Below are 14,979 nucleotides of genomic sequence, written 5' to 3' on the forward strand. Positions count from 1 at the left end.
ACTGAAGTTTAATGAAGCACCCCACTTTTTTTCCTGAGACCTTGTGTAGGCCCTTACAGTCTACTATAAACTACCATAATGAGCTGCTTTCAAGTGAAATTCAGACCTTTAAGACCTTTGAGATCATATTCTCATTGAAAGAACACCTCCTTACTGTGCTTTTGAACAGTGTTCTGGAAAAAGTTTTAAAAGTAACATTGTTTTGCCATACCAAAATACCTAATCTCTATACCTACCTGTTTTATGCTTTCTAATATGATTGGATGAGTGATTCCAAGAGTGCTGATATATTTAAAAGTTTTGTTTCTTGTTTTAATCATAAATCTAACAGCATAATGCCTAAAGTAAGAAATATCTATTTGCCTCTAAATATCTATAAATACATTTAATTCAAGAGAAATTACAGGGTTTCTGGGTTTTAAAAAGGTCTTTAAAAGTCTTAATTCGCCCCTAACACAAATGAAGGCATTGAAAGGTTTTAAATCAGAGCAGAATGTCTTAAAATTCATAAAGTCATGCCATTAAATGTTGCATGCCTTGCGAAAAATTAATATCTTCCTCAGTTTTTTCGTCCTGTTTCCCAAATACAGATATCTAAACATCTTTAAATCAAGATACATTATTAAGTAGCAATCATTCAAACTAAGTCTTGAAAAATTGAACAAAATTAAGTGAGTTTATGCTTAAAACAAGAAGAAATATCTGTCAATGAGTATAAAGGTATCTTGATTAAAGAATATTTAAACAATTGCATTTGAAAACAAGACAAAAATGCTGAGGAAGAAGATCTGAAGGTATGGTAAATGTTATTTCAATAATTTAGTGGTTGGGAGCAGAACGAATAAAGCAACTTTTTTCTTTTTTTGCAAAATGAATAAAAAAGTAATGAGATCTGTTGAAAGTTTAATTATAAAACTTTGAAGTGTTGCTAATACAACAAATTGTGTTTATCCCTAGACATTTACATTTAGAGAGTATATTGACATATTGTGTTAACTTCAATTTATTCCTTAAATTTTACTGGTCTTAAATTTACCTTCATAAAACCCCTGAATTCTCTAAGAATTTTGCATTCATTTAGGAATAGGGTTATTATACAGAGGCCTTTCAAACAATTTAAGCCTTAATTATTTGAGCAAATGTTTGTATTATCATTATTCCAGTCAATTATTTCATTGTCTATTCCTAGCTGTATACTTTCAAGCCTCTCATGGGACACATGCACTCCTACAAAAATATGGATTTATGGATACAAATCCTCCAAATTCCCCCATTTGCTGTTTTGACTAAGCTTTGGAGGGGATATGTTCGGTTCAGTTGGTTCTGACATGGCCACAACCTATTAACTAATGTGATAATATGTCGTGGCCACAAGATATTATTTCGCGGGAAGTTGGGAACATCATATTAACTCATGGGAACGTGATAATATGTCATGGCCACAATACCATTTTGTTGAGATAAAAACATCCTTGTGTCATGGGCAAGTGATGTGAAGACACGGCCTCAAGATCAAATGTTAAAGCGTAACTCTCGCCAAAATGCAACCTAGGGTCTTTTTGTGAATCTACCCGAGGCAAACTTTCGTTTAAAAGCATAATTAGGAGGGATACGGCACTTTTAAGATTGACCGTATTTTCGTTTTCGGTCAAATTGCCTTTTGAATGAGTGCTAGGGGCATTACTATGATACTGTATCATCAAAATCGCTATTTTTAAAACACTAAGAAGGCTCGACACAACATTAAACTTTGCTTCGAAGTGTCACCAGGGGCTCTACACATGAACTCGAGCACTGAGAACATTGTTTGTGTACAGAGTTTACTAAAAAGAAGGCATGTTGTCAGTCAAAAATAGTCGATCTTCGAATGCAACGTAACAGGGAGGAGAGTAAAGATGGAAAGCTCCTAAATTCACGGATAATTTGTTGTTTTGTCATTAGTGAAAATCACTATTGACCTTGTATTTGAAAAAGGATCCTCATATAAGAAACAATACTAAAATTCTGAGTTAGTTCATTCCTATTCGGAGATCGACTATTTTTGACAAAATTCCAGCGGCCGGAAACAACAACAGCTACAGTGAGTTGTTCAAAACCTTTCTTTTTAGTAAACATTCAAAAGGCAATTTGACCGAAAACTAAAATAAGGTCAATCTTAAAAGTGGCGTTTCCATCCTAAATATGCTTTTTAAACTAAAGTTTGCCTCGGGTAGATTCACAAAAAGACCCTAGGTTGCATTTTGGCGAGAGTTACACTTTAAGGGACAACATATTGTGGCCATATTCTTGTGGCCACGACTTATTTTGCTGGGGGACTGACATCTATTTATTGTGGCCATGAGTTTAATGAATAAACAAACCTGTGTGACCAGAGCAACCTTGGATTATTAGGGTACTTATACATTTATATTTCAATTTAAGAATTTAAAAAGTGTGCAATTAAGAAATTATTGTATTAACCTATATTATAGGCCTGATATTATCTTATATTAGCCTATATTGTGCGCAATGTTACCAACAGCATTCGGATGAAGTTATCAATAAATATAAAAATATATAGTATACATATATATGCCTAGAAAACATTGTCCAACAGTCTTTTAATCCATTTACTGATCCTTTCTTTTTTAATTCATGTTTTTAATTTAGCCCTTTTATTGTTATTATTATTATTATTGGTTCTTTTTTTATTTATTAATTCTTATGTATTTGCTTTATACACCAGCTGTGGTGACAAGTGACTGCTAAAAATGTGTTTGTCATTGAATCATTCATTTAAGAGATTAGTTCTAAAATAATGAATCATCCAGTAATGAAACAATTAAAGTCTTTATGAGTGAGTAGTTGAATCATTTATTCAAACCAATGTTATTAAAAAAAAAAAAATTGTATTTATATTTTTATATTTTATATTCATATTTTTAACAAAATATAAATATAAAAACAGAGTGCAGAAATTACCATTTTGTTAGAACTAGGGCTAGGCACTGCAGTTTGACAGTATAACATGATCACGGAATAAAGTGTCCATCGTTTGAATGGCCAAATAGACGCACAATAATGTCAAAATGTCCGTCGTGTGGAGTATTCATATAAACAGTCAGTGTAGTCAGTGTAAACATAGAGTAAATGTTGTTTATAATGACGAATAATCGAAGATTAAAAGATTTATGAATTAGCCTACACTTTTGTAAATTGTACTAGCCTATTATGGGCTAATTTAACAGGATTAGAAATATATTCAGTGCATACTTTAAGTGGGATATCTTAGATGCCTAAAGCTCAGCTCTTAATCTATTATTGAAGAGCCATAAACCCTGGCCACACATGATGTTCTTTTGATGCTTGTTTTAAGTATGTATCCTGTAGTTTATTCAGTTCATACATATGCAGTAAGCTGCATCCAGACAAGCCCCCCTGTTGAGATTGTATACGAGTTGACAAAACTTTGCACAAAAAGACACAAAGTGAATCTCTTACTATGATTTGCAGGGTATCAAGGGCCATTCCCATTTAGCATGATTTGTCTTGTAAATATAGCGCGGTAATTGCTCTGCTGAAGAACAGCAGCCATAATAGCCTTCAGATGCTCTTTTCTGAGTCCAGGGTTGAAGAACTCTTCTTTGTCAGGACATTGCAGGAGCAAAGAGATAAACAACTGCCAAGTGGCAAAATTCAAAGACTGTTTTGTTCTTCTCAGAATAAGCTATTAACCTTGCACTCTAGAACATTAATTATGAATTCCCTTCATCACTCGAAGAAAAAAAAGTGTTAGGGCACAAAGTTACACTTGGCAGCTCGTCAAAGGCTACGTGAAAGGATCCTTTGCAGGTTTTTAAATTGGGCAAACGGAGCAAACAATGCATTTGAAAAAGCCACACTGCAACTTCATTTTCAGAACAATAGCGGCCTTGTTCCCAGAGGTGGCATTTCTCATTTTTCTTATCTGTGCACCTTGAAGGCTGTCACAGCGGTGAGCAGTGTGCCTCTGTTGTTCGCCATGGATCGGAGAAGTCTCCTGAGGTGAGAGCCTCGGTGCTGGTATTGAGTCATGGCGCTTTTGAATTTCGTCTACTGCTAGGTCTTTCCTATCAGACTAATTTGAGAGAGGGGTTTCAGATGAGAAGAGTAAAACTCTACCTTCCCCAAACTCTTGCTGGATGTCGATGCATTGTGACGTTGTAAGTGTCCTCTGTGAAGCCTGTGAATTGCTTTCCCGCCGGGAATGTCAAGAGGGTAGAAAATTGCAGCACTTTAGGTCGACTTTAACAGGCATCTCCTCTTTTATTCGAGCTTGCTGACAGATCCCATTTATCTTGTTATAGAACCTGCATTGCATGGGAAAGAGAATTATGGATATGGGGAATTACAGAATTATGGAGAAGATATGGATTTTGATGGTGCTTAATCTTTAAGTTAAATCTTTAAATTAAACAAAATGATTAGCTGTGTTCGATATCGCACCATATACCCTCACTCACTATATTCCCTACATTAGTCCACTAATATAGTCCCCTTGAAGGAGTGAATTTGGACACTGAGTGTGCCGGAAGGGCTGCAGCTTCATTTGAAATGTAGCAAACTAGCAGCTCCAGAATATTTTTTTTTATCTTGAACTCTGTCATGTATAAACCTTGATTAAACCATTTACTAATCAACTAAAGGGAATTTATACCTGTATGATATTACGCTGTAGCCACATTGGACCAGCAAATTGGAAAATGGATGGATGATTCAGCCGCCATCTTCTGGCGAGATGCGGAAATTAATTTGGCAGAACCCTCACAGTGCATTATGGGTATATTCTCTAGTCGTTGAGCATACATCAGACACTCGTTATTGCAGTGCATCATGGGATTGAATGAGTACATTTGATAATGTCCACAATGGTTTCGGACAACCATACAAATGGCTGTCGACTGTCCCCTCAATAGTGCCCTATTTAAGGGTATAGGTGGTGATTTCAGACACAGCTAGTGTGTGTGTGTGTGTGTGTGTGTGTGTGTGTGTGTATAGAGAGAGAGAGAGAGAGAGAGAGAGAGAGAGAGAGAGATTTATAAATGCAGAATAATTTAAATTATAATAAAAAAAAACATGATCCAAATATTGTTTCTTCACAGCAAGATATGTCTGTTTGTCTTTCTCTTTTGAAGTGTGTAAATGATGGCCCATCATTTATAATCTGTACAGATTCTCTTCCGTGCACCTTTATTGTTGTAAACATAATTGCTTACATTTGTAGTGTTTCATTACTGGGAACATTGTCTTCCAATCAAATAAGTGACAGCCACGATTGTTATAATGCTAGCTTGTTTGATGTTTATAATTGCCTTTTAATTATGTTCTTCTTGTATGATTGTAATTTCCCCCCTCTTCTTTCTCTAACTTTGTAACTTTGAGGGCAAAAAAACTAAACAAAAAACTAAACTTCTTTTATCTATACCTGCAGAATATGATAAATTAAAGACTTTAGTGTAAGTGACATGAGTCTACATGCAGGGGAGGTACAATCATAAACACTGTATGGATCGTCACACTATCATACTGCATGTACTCAGTGGTTAAAGTGGGATTTGGCAGGTGGGGAACCCTCAAATTTTGTGTAGGTGCAACAGGGAAAAATGACTCACAGTGGGACAACATATTGAGTATTGTGGTATAGCAATAATTTTGGGGACAAGAGTGTCACTGTGGCATCAAGTATCACAATACTTATTTACTTGATATTTTAATGGTTTTATTTTGGTCCATCTACATCAGAAAAAAAAAAAAAAAAATTTTTTTTGAAGACGAGAACACAAATGATCTGACCTGGACAAAAAGCCCAGACAAAAAGTTTCAAAATGTATTTTAAATGGAAACGGTGGTGCGTTGAACACCTTGTTCTGATGACGTAAGAGTTGCAACTATGGCAGCTGAGAAGGCCATTCTTTGTGTTCTTTTTGAAGGATTTTCGGAGTCTGATCAAATTGGTATAAATACGTGTTTAATACTACAAAATACGATCGATGTTACAGTCACTGCCCTTGCCGTCCAGAATAAAAGAGAACATCCCAATCGAGTGAAGGGATTTGTGGAAACTGTGGTTCCTAATTATTGTGATCCAACATTTGCCTCACATTTCAGACTGAAAACACATCTATTAAAGGGGTGGTTCGGGATTTTTGACATCGGACCTAATTTTTAAGTCAGCCTGGTTGTTATTCATCAGTGGAGACATTTTTTTTTTTTTATTATCCAGTCCTTATATTTGGATAGTTAGCCGATGCTAGGCTAGCGCGAGTCAATGGTATATGTGTTAGCCAGCCATTAAAAACCATTTTACCCACTCCACAGTGCACCAAACGCAAATCAATTATAACACTAGACTATCGATGTATATGTCCGTTGAGAGAATAATGTTAGAAATCAAACTTACCTTTCATCTCAATGATCCCAAAGGAACTAGTTTCTCAGCAGCTGCGGAATTTTACTTTGCTCCGGTTAGTAATGCGGCAAAAAGTAAACACAGACAGAGAATGTCTAATAGGAAGAGAATTGGCACTCTCTGGTTACTTCCGGTTTCTGGACTGGCTGCAGTAACGCGTCTCTGTCCATGCGGGGGCGCTCGCAGGCGAGTGCAGAATGAATGGAGGTCTATGGCGCTATATCCATCAAAATCCACTTTTCTCAGGATATAATTTTTTGTCTAGTAATTTGAATGTTGTATTCAAAAGGAGATGCAAAGAAATTACACATTGCTGGGTGTTAGATTTTTTAGAGTCACTTATTTGCTTTAAAAAGTATTTTAAAGTGTCAATGACGTCATTCACATCGTACGACCAGAGATACTGCTTTACGGCAATCCTTCAGTCACTTTGGTGCGTTCGCGCTCTGCACTTTCTTTTCTCTCGAGGCATCGACAACACAGCTGACACAGGTAAACACACGTGCTAGAAGAGTTTTTGTTTTGTTTGTTTCTGGTCCCGCTTCGGATGACACGATGCCATCAAGCGGCATCTCTGGTCGTAATCAGTCCTTCACTGACCAATCAGCATTCATTAGCAGAATGCTAGCGTGTTATGGGCAACAACAACTCAACTTGTAAGAAATCGAAAGGACATAAGTACTCTTTCATTAAATTTTCGACCTATAACCCATGTTGAACTTGCAAAACCTACAATAAAATCTGAGATTTCTCAACGGCAATCGGGTGAAAGAGACAAATTTAGCCGTATAGCCCCATTGACTCCCATTCAGTCTGCACTCGCCCGCGATCACCTCCAGTGGAATTCTAATGGAACTGCAACCAACCATCTATACAATGGGGCTAATAGGAAGTGCCAAGGCTCTCCGTAGACGGGCTCTGACACAGAACAGAAGCGCACTACAGTCGTTACATCCAGCTAACTTCATGTGTGTACCGGCTCACTCGGTTGCCTAGGTAATCAATATCACTCCGCTGCTGCTGTAGACAAGGCTTATGATTACAGGGAACAAATTATAACTAATGCAATGTGATGAAAGGTAAGTTTGATTTCTAACATTATTCTCTCAACGGACATATACATCGATAGTCTAGTGTTATAATTGATTTGCGTTTGGTGCACTGTGGAGTGGGTAAAACGTTTTTTAATGGCTGGCTAACACATATACCATTGACTCGCGCTAGCCTAGCATCGGCTAACTATCCAAATATAAGGACTGGATAATTTTTTTTTTTAAATGTCTCCACTGATGAATAACAACCAGGCTGACTTAAAAATGAGGTCCGATGTCAAAAATCCCGAACCACCCCTTTAAGCCTCACATTCTACTGACTAATGACTGTGCACCCCATTTAATTATCTTTTTTATCTCCTGCTAATCAATTCTAATTACAATTTTTTTATTTCTAGTTCTTACTTTTTTAATACCTTGTATTTTCTTTCTCATTTTTATGTATAGCGCTTAATTACCATTGTGTATGAAATTTGGTCTATAAATAAACTTGCCTTCCAATGAAGATAAAATAAAAATATAAACAACTACATCATCATGTTGATATGCTACATTTTTACTATAAAACTCTTACGACAAACATGTCTTCTAATATTTTCAATTGTTGCGTATACCGAGCTGCAGCAGACACATTTGTAAATGACTTTACTCATTGTGCGAGCTGTCTCTTTAATGCCGTGTGGTTTATATACATGTTGCTGCTGATTGGGCTGACATTTTTGACACACCCATCAAACAAGAGAAAACGTATCTCAAACCCCGTTGCACACCGTTTCCAGGATACTTATCGTTCAACCCGGAAACCGAAGCAAAACCAGTTTGAGCTTGAGCGTACCCCTGGTGGTGGCTATAATCAAATGAAACGTGATGTTTCCGTGCCACCCACATGCGCATATTCAAGCTGTAAACTACTTTTTAAAACAAAATAATAATAACTCCACCACTTTATGCTTCATGGTGTAAATGACAAAACAAAAACATACAATAAATAAATAAACAAGGAGGAGTTTCTCTGACTGGATGTTCTTCCTCCATTTTTGGCCTATACTGGCGCTAAAAGAGGAGTATGGGAAATCCTGTTCTCATTAATATTCATAAACTCATTACCATAGCTATTCTTACCTGTAAAAACTATCATTCTTGATATCTGTAATTGAATTTTCACTACTACTGTATATGTAAATTTGGATGTTCAATCAAATAATGAGAGGTTAAAGTCATGGATATTACTTCCAGGTGTATAAGGACACTAATTGTCCATTTCGAACAGAGCCACATGGAGGGGCTATCAAAATAAGAAGCTTAAATGCTAAACTGTAAAGACACATACTTTAAAGGCAGACCATTTTCACAACATCTAGTTAAAAGGAGGCGAGCTATGAAACTGAGCTTTTTAAGATTATCAACAAGACTTTCAAATGCCATTTTAAAGTTCACTCTGAGTTCATTTGTGGTTTTAGGCAATGCATGGTGAGTGACTGAAGAAATATCTAGAGATAGATCCTTTATCACACACACGCGTGCACATGCGCACACACACTCAAACACACAAATGATCCCACGATCAGGGAATGAATTAAATATTATAATGCAAATTAGGCCTTTAAACCAGTAGTTCATAAAATATGCTGTATCGTTAGGCCTTCAGAGTTTTAGGAATAACCACATCTGAAATATTCAGCGGAGATTGGCAGGGCTTCAGAGAAAGTTGTCAGCGATGAACATTTTTAGAAAATATACACAGTAATAGGGAAAATTGAGTAGCAAACAACTGTTTTGACTGTCTTCGTCTATTTTTAGACAACACAGAATGTGACGTAGCTTAAACCACCTTGCTCATAATCAAGACTTGTTGATTTTTTTTAACATTTTTGTACTTATCATATTAAAACATTGTATTAGTATAATATCCATACATATACAGAATCTACATATACAGAAAGTCTATATCTATACACTACCATGCAGTTAGTAAGATTTTTGGAGTCAGTAATAATTTTTTGAAGGAAATTAATCGTTTTATTCAGCAAGAATGCATTGATTTGGTCAAATGTTACAGTACACTCGTGTATAATAGTACAACATTTCTAATAAATTATGTTCGTTTGAACTTTTTATCAAAGAATCCTTTGTTTTCAACATTGGTAATAAGAAGTGATGTTTCTTGAGTAGCAAATCAGCACATCAGAATGATGATGTGACTCTGAAGATGGGAGTAATGATGCAAAAAAATTCCGCTTTGCCATCACAGGAATATACTACTTTATAAAATACATTCAAATAGATTGTAAACTGTTAAATATTTTACAATACTACAGTTTTTACTTTATTTTGCTCAAATAAATGCAGCCTTGGTGAGCAAAAGAGACTCCTTTTAAAAACATAAAAAATCGTACCGACCCAAAACTTTTGAACAATGGTGTATAATTAGATTTATTCACTTTTTGGTGGTGCTTCTACCAAACCTGTCACGTGCCCTCAGTGCATGACTCCTGACACCTACCAGGTTTCATTTCAATATTCCATAGTGTGAGAGAGAGCTCATTCATAAAAGAAAATTTGTATGTGTCCCCAGACAGCATGAGAGCTTCTGAGGCAGCCGTCCCTAAATTAAACTGTTTACATCTTATAATAATACTAAAAACTTCTGTGCTTGAGTACTTAGATGTCGGTGCACCGCTCAATTATTAATCACTCAGACGAGAAATGAGCTGAATTGCTTTTTAGGTGTGAAAAATAAGGGACATAATATAACCAAAACCATTTTTCTTAGTAACACACCCTTGAGTTTTTGATAATGAAGAACTGTTAACAATCATATTGATTAACTTCATGTCTTACCAACAGTTAGGAAAGATGCACAAAACTATAAATGGAAATAAAAGGGCTTTGCATATAAATGAATTTGCAGCAAAATTTTTTGTTTCAATAAGATTTTATAGTAAGAAGTTAGAACTCTTATGTGTTATCAGTGTCGGTTTTTATATTAGAAGAGGTCAAATAATGTGGACCGAAGGTCTTGCATCTACAATCTTATTTGCTTTATGCAGTGTATGGTTTTAAATATACATTTTGGAATTGTGGATTATAACTGTCATGGTTTAGAAGGAGAGAACCCAATCGCAGACCATTTGCAGACATTACAAGGGTTTATTACTACACAAAAACAGAAAACAAAACCCACGAGGGGGTAAAACAAGACAGGATGAACTATTAAGACAGAAAACACTAGACTAACACTCAGACGATAAACTTAGACAATAAAGACAGGATCAAATACTTCTAACAAGACAAGGCTTTCTTCAGGTAACTCACGGAGGGTATCAGACAAGGATAGACAATGTACCGACACAGGACAGCAAACACAAGGGGATGAAATAGGGAGCAAACTAATCAGGAACAGGTGACACAGGTAAAGCAATAATGATAACAAGATGAGATAACAAGGGGGCGGGGTTACATGACGAGACAACGCAAGCACACAGCCAAACAAATGGCCATGTGCTTACACACAAAACATGGGCCTGTCATGATCCTGCCTCAAGACCAGGGAAAATCAGAGACAAGGCGGCAGAATCATGACAGAACCCCTCCCTTAAGGAGCGGCTTCCAGACGCTCCCTAAGGGAACACTAAACACGCGACATGACGGACTGAGACATGGACACAAACCAACAAAACATGACAAAAACTAATAAAGGCAGACATGAATACACAATGACAGGATTGGGGTGACATAATAAAAATAAAAAACAAGGAAGAGGAGGCGGAGACAACACAGAGTTCATGGGGGAATGTCCAGGGTGGGTGGGTGGGACTGTGGTCTTGGGTGGACAGGACGATGGCTGAGGGCGAGGGGTCCGGGCAGACTTGGATGGGGACACACGAGGAAAAGTCTTAGGGGAAACAGTCCGGGGTGAAGTGGTGACAGAGGGAACAGCTACAGCCGGCAGCGGAGCGAAGACAATGGGTGAGGCAGGTGGTAAGGGAGTGGAGAAAGAAGTAGACTGTGATGCTGGGACAGGGCTGGACACAAAACTAGGGACAGGGCTGAACACATTAGCTGGGACAGGACTGGACACAGACATCCTCCTGTCAGCTGGGACAGGACTGGACACATCTGCTGGGACAGGGCTGGACACATTAGCTGGGACAGGGCTGGACACATCAGCTGGGACAGGGCTGGACACATCAGCTGGGACAGGGCTGGACACATCAGCTGGGACAGGCATCTCCAGAATCTTGGCTAGACTGGACAGATACTCAGACAAGGCTCTTGCAGCGATGACAATCGGCATCTCGTGACTCGCCGAAACCGACCGCAAAATAGCCTTAGCAGCTGAATCGGCCGCTGCTCGCTCTGCAGCCCTCATGACTGCAGACTCTGGAACAGCGCTTGCAGAAGCTGGCTCTGGAACAGCGCTTGCAGAAGCTGGCTCTGGAACAGCGCTTGCAGAAGCTGGCTCTGGAACAGCGCTTGCAGAAGCTGGCTCTGGAACAGCGCTTGCAGAAGCTGGCTCTGGAACAGCGCTTGCAGAAGCTGGCTCTGGAACAGCGCTTGCAGAAGCTGGCTCTGGAACAGCGCTTGCAGAAGCTGGCTCTGGAACAGCGCTTGCAGAAGCTGGCTCTGGAACAGCGCTTGCAGAAGCTGGCTCTGGAACAGCGCTTGCAGAAGCTGGCTCTGGAACAGCGCTTGCAGAAGCTGGCTCTGGAACAGCGCTTGCAGAAGCTGGCTCTGGAACAGCGCTTGCAGAAGCTGGCTCTGGAACAGCGCTTGCAGAAGCTGGCTCTGGAACAGCGCTTGCAGAAGCTGGCTCTGGAACAGCGCTTGCAGAAGCTGGCTCTGGAACAGCGCTTGCAGAAGCTGGCTCTGGAACAGCGCTTGCAGAAGCTGGCTCTGGAACAGCGCTTGCAGAAGCTGGCTCTGGAACAGCGCTTGCCGAGGCTGGCTCTGGAACAGCGCTTGCCGTGGCGGGCTCAGGAGCAGCGCTTGCCGTGGCGGGCTCAGGAGCAGCGCTTGCCGTGGCGGGCTCTGGGACAGCGCTTGCAGTAGCTGGCTCTGGGACAGCGCCTGGGACAGCGCTCGCAGTGGCGGGCTCTGAAACAGCGCTCGCAGGAGCGGGCTCTGGAACAGCGCTCGCAGGAGCGGGCTCTGGAACAGCGCTCGCAGGAGCGGGCTCTGGAACAGCGCTCGCAGGAGCGGGCTCTGGAACAGCGCTCGCAGGAGCGGGCTCTGGAACAGCGCTCGCAGGAGCGGGCTCTGGAACAGCGCTCGCAGGAGCGGGCTCTGGAACAGCGCTCGCAGGAGCGGGCTCTGGAACAGCGCTTGCAGGAGCGGGCTCTGGAACAGCGCTTGCAGGAGCGGGCTCTGGAACAGCGCTTGCAGGAGCGGGCTCTGGAACAGCGCTTGCAGGAGCGGGCTCTGGAACAGCGCTTGCAGGAGCGGGCTCTGGAACAGCGCTTGCAGGAGCGGGCTCTGGAACAGCGCTTGCAGGAGCGGGCTCTGGAACAGCGCTTGCAGGAGCGGGCTCTGGAACAGCGCTTGCAGTAGCTAGAGATGACGAGCGAGAGGTTCCCTTTCTCCTCTTCTTTCTCCTTGAAAGCGAAGCCGAATCTGTAGCTGGGCTAGCGACCAGTTGGAGATGTTCAGCTGGAACCGTAACAGGAGCAGGGATGGCGTTCTCGGGCAGCGCTGACTCGGTCGAGGAAGACTCAGACGGGGAATCCCAGGAAACTCGTCTCCCTCGTTTACCATGGAGAACAATGGGAACAGAAGAGGCCTCAGGAGAAGAAGTGGAACCAGCCTTATCACCAAGGGCAACAACGGCCAGGACGCGACCCTCTGGGATCACGGGCAGCTTGGCTGGTGGCGACATGGAAGTCTGCGGCTCCTTTTGACACAAACGATCCACCACTTCTCGGAAAGGACGGTGGACCAGTCTCTCCCGTTCAGCCAGAGGAGGAGGGGTATTGAGACCCGCGACGAAGTAACGGTTGACCAGGATCTCCGGCAAGAAAAATCTCTTTCCTTCCACGACCTGGGCGTACTGTCTCAAGGTCGACTCACCCTGGGGAGGAAATGGAAGTCTTCCTCTCTTACTGTCGGCGATAGCCGACTGCCACCATAGTTCCTGGTCATCCGAATGTTGCTTGAAGGGTAAAGACATACTGTCTGCTGGGTTCTGTCTGGGTCGGTACATTCTGTCATGGTTTAGAAGGAGAGAACCCAATCGCAGACCATTTGCAGACATTACAAGGGTTTATTACTACACAAAAACAGAAAACAAAACCCACGAGGGGGTAAAACAAGACAGGATGAACTATTAAGACAGAAAACACTAGACTAACACTCAGACGATAAACTTAGACAATAAAGACAGGATCAAATACTTCTAACAAGACAAGGCTTTCTTCAGGTAACTCACGGAGGGTATCAGACAAGGATAGACAATGTACCGACACAGGACAGCAAACACAAGGGGATGAAATAGGGAGCAAACTAATCAGGAACAGGTGACACAGGTAAAGCAATAATGATAACAAGATGAGATAACAAGGGGGCGGGGTTACATGACGAGACAACGCAAGCACACAGCCAAACAAATGGCCATGTGCTTACACACAAAACATGGGCCTGTCATGATCCTGCCTCAAGACCAGGGAAAATCAGAGACAAGGCGGCAGAATCATGACAATAACTTTTTTCGTGCTGTATTGCTGTATTATTTGATCTTAAGTTGTTTCAAAATAGAAACAAACTTTAAAGATCTAAGCTCACATTGGATATATTTTCCAAAGTTATGTAGGTCAACTGTGGTCGGACATTTTTTTCATGTAAAGTTTGAGGAAACAATGTGGAAAAGCAATGCATGATTGTACAACCTCAGATTAGAAAAGCTGAGCATTAGGTCAAAACAAATAATTTTTTTATTTTTTTCAGCTGGTAGCCAACAGTTCAATATCAGTAAGGGGGATTTACCTTGACATCTATTCATTTTTACTTGTCTCATCAAAAGTGGTGGATTTGGTTTGAACTGTCAGTTAAGGTATTTTGTTAAAGCAAATTATTTTCTGATAACGTACAGAAGCGGAATAAGTGTTTTGTTTATTCTACAATATGTTTATTTAACAGGGACATCCTGTGATTGCAGAATTAAATTTAAAAGAGCATTGCTGTGGAATATTCAAGGTTAATGCCTAAATGTATATGCATTACATGACAAAATTGCCAATTTATTACTTTGTAAGACAACCCAGTATTTCCTTTTAGGTAATTAAATATAAACAAGCACCTCCAAAACAATAAAGTACAAAGTATGCAGTTTTTATGCTAAAGCCTAAGGCAAGGGCAGCTTATATAGTCCACACAGCAAAAGCCATCAAGGAACGTATCAACACCTTGTGCTGGTGGAAATGAATAAAAAACATTTATATGCAAGGCTATAATTCACTCTGGCACCTATATGACCAAGTACAATTATTAAAATTGTAAGTCTCAATC

The sequence above is a fragment of the Leuciscus leuciscus genome, assembly GCF_965113295.1.
Source record: "Leuciscus leuciscus genome assembly, chromosome: 14".
NCBI lineage: Eukaryota > Metazoa > Chordata > Actinopteri > Cypriniformes > Leuciscidae > Leuciscus > Leuciscus leuciscus.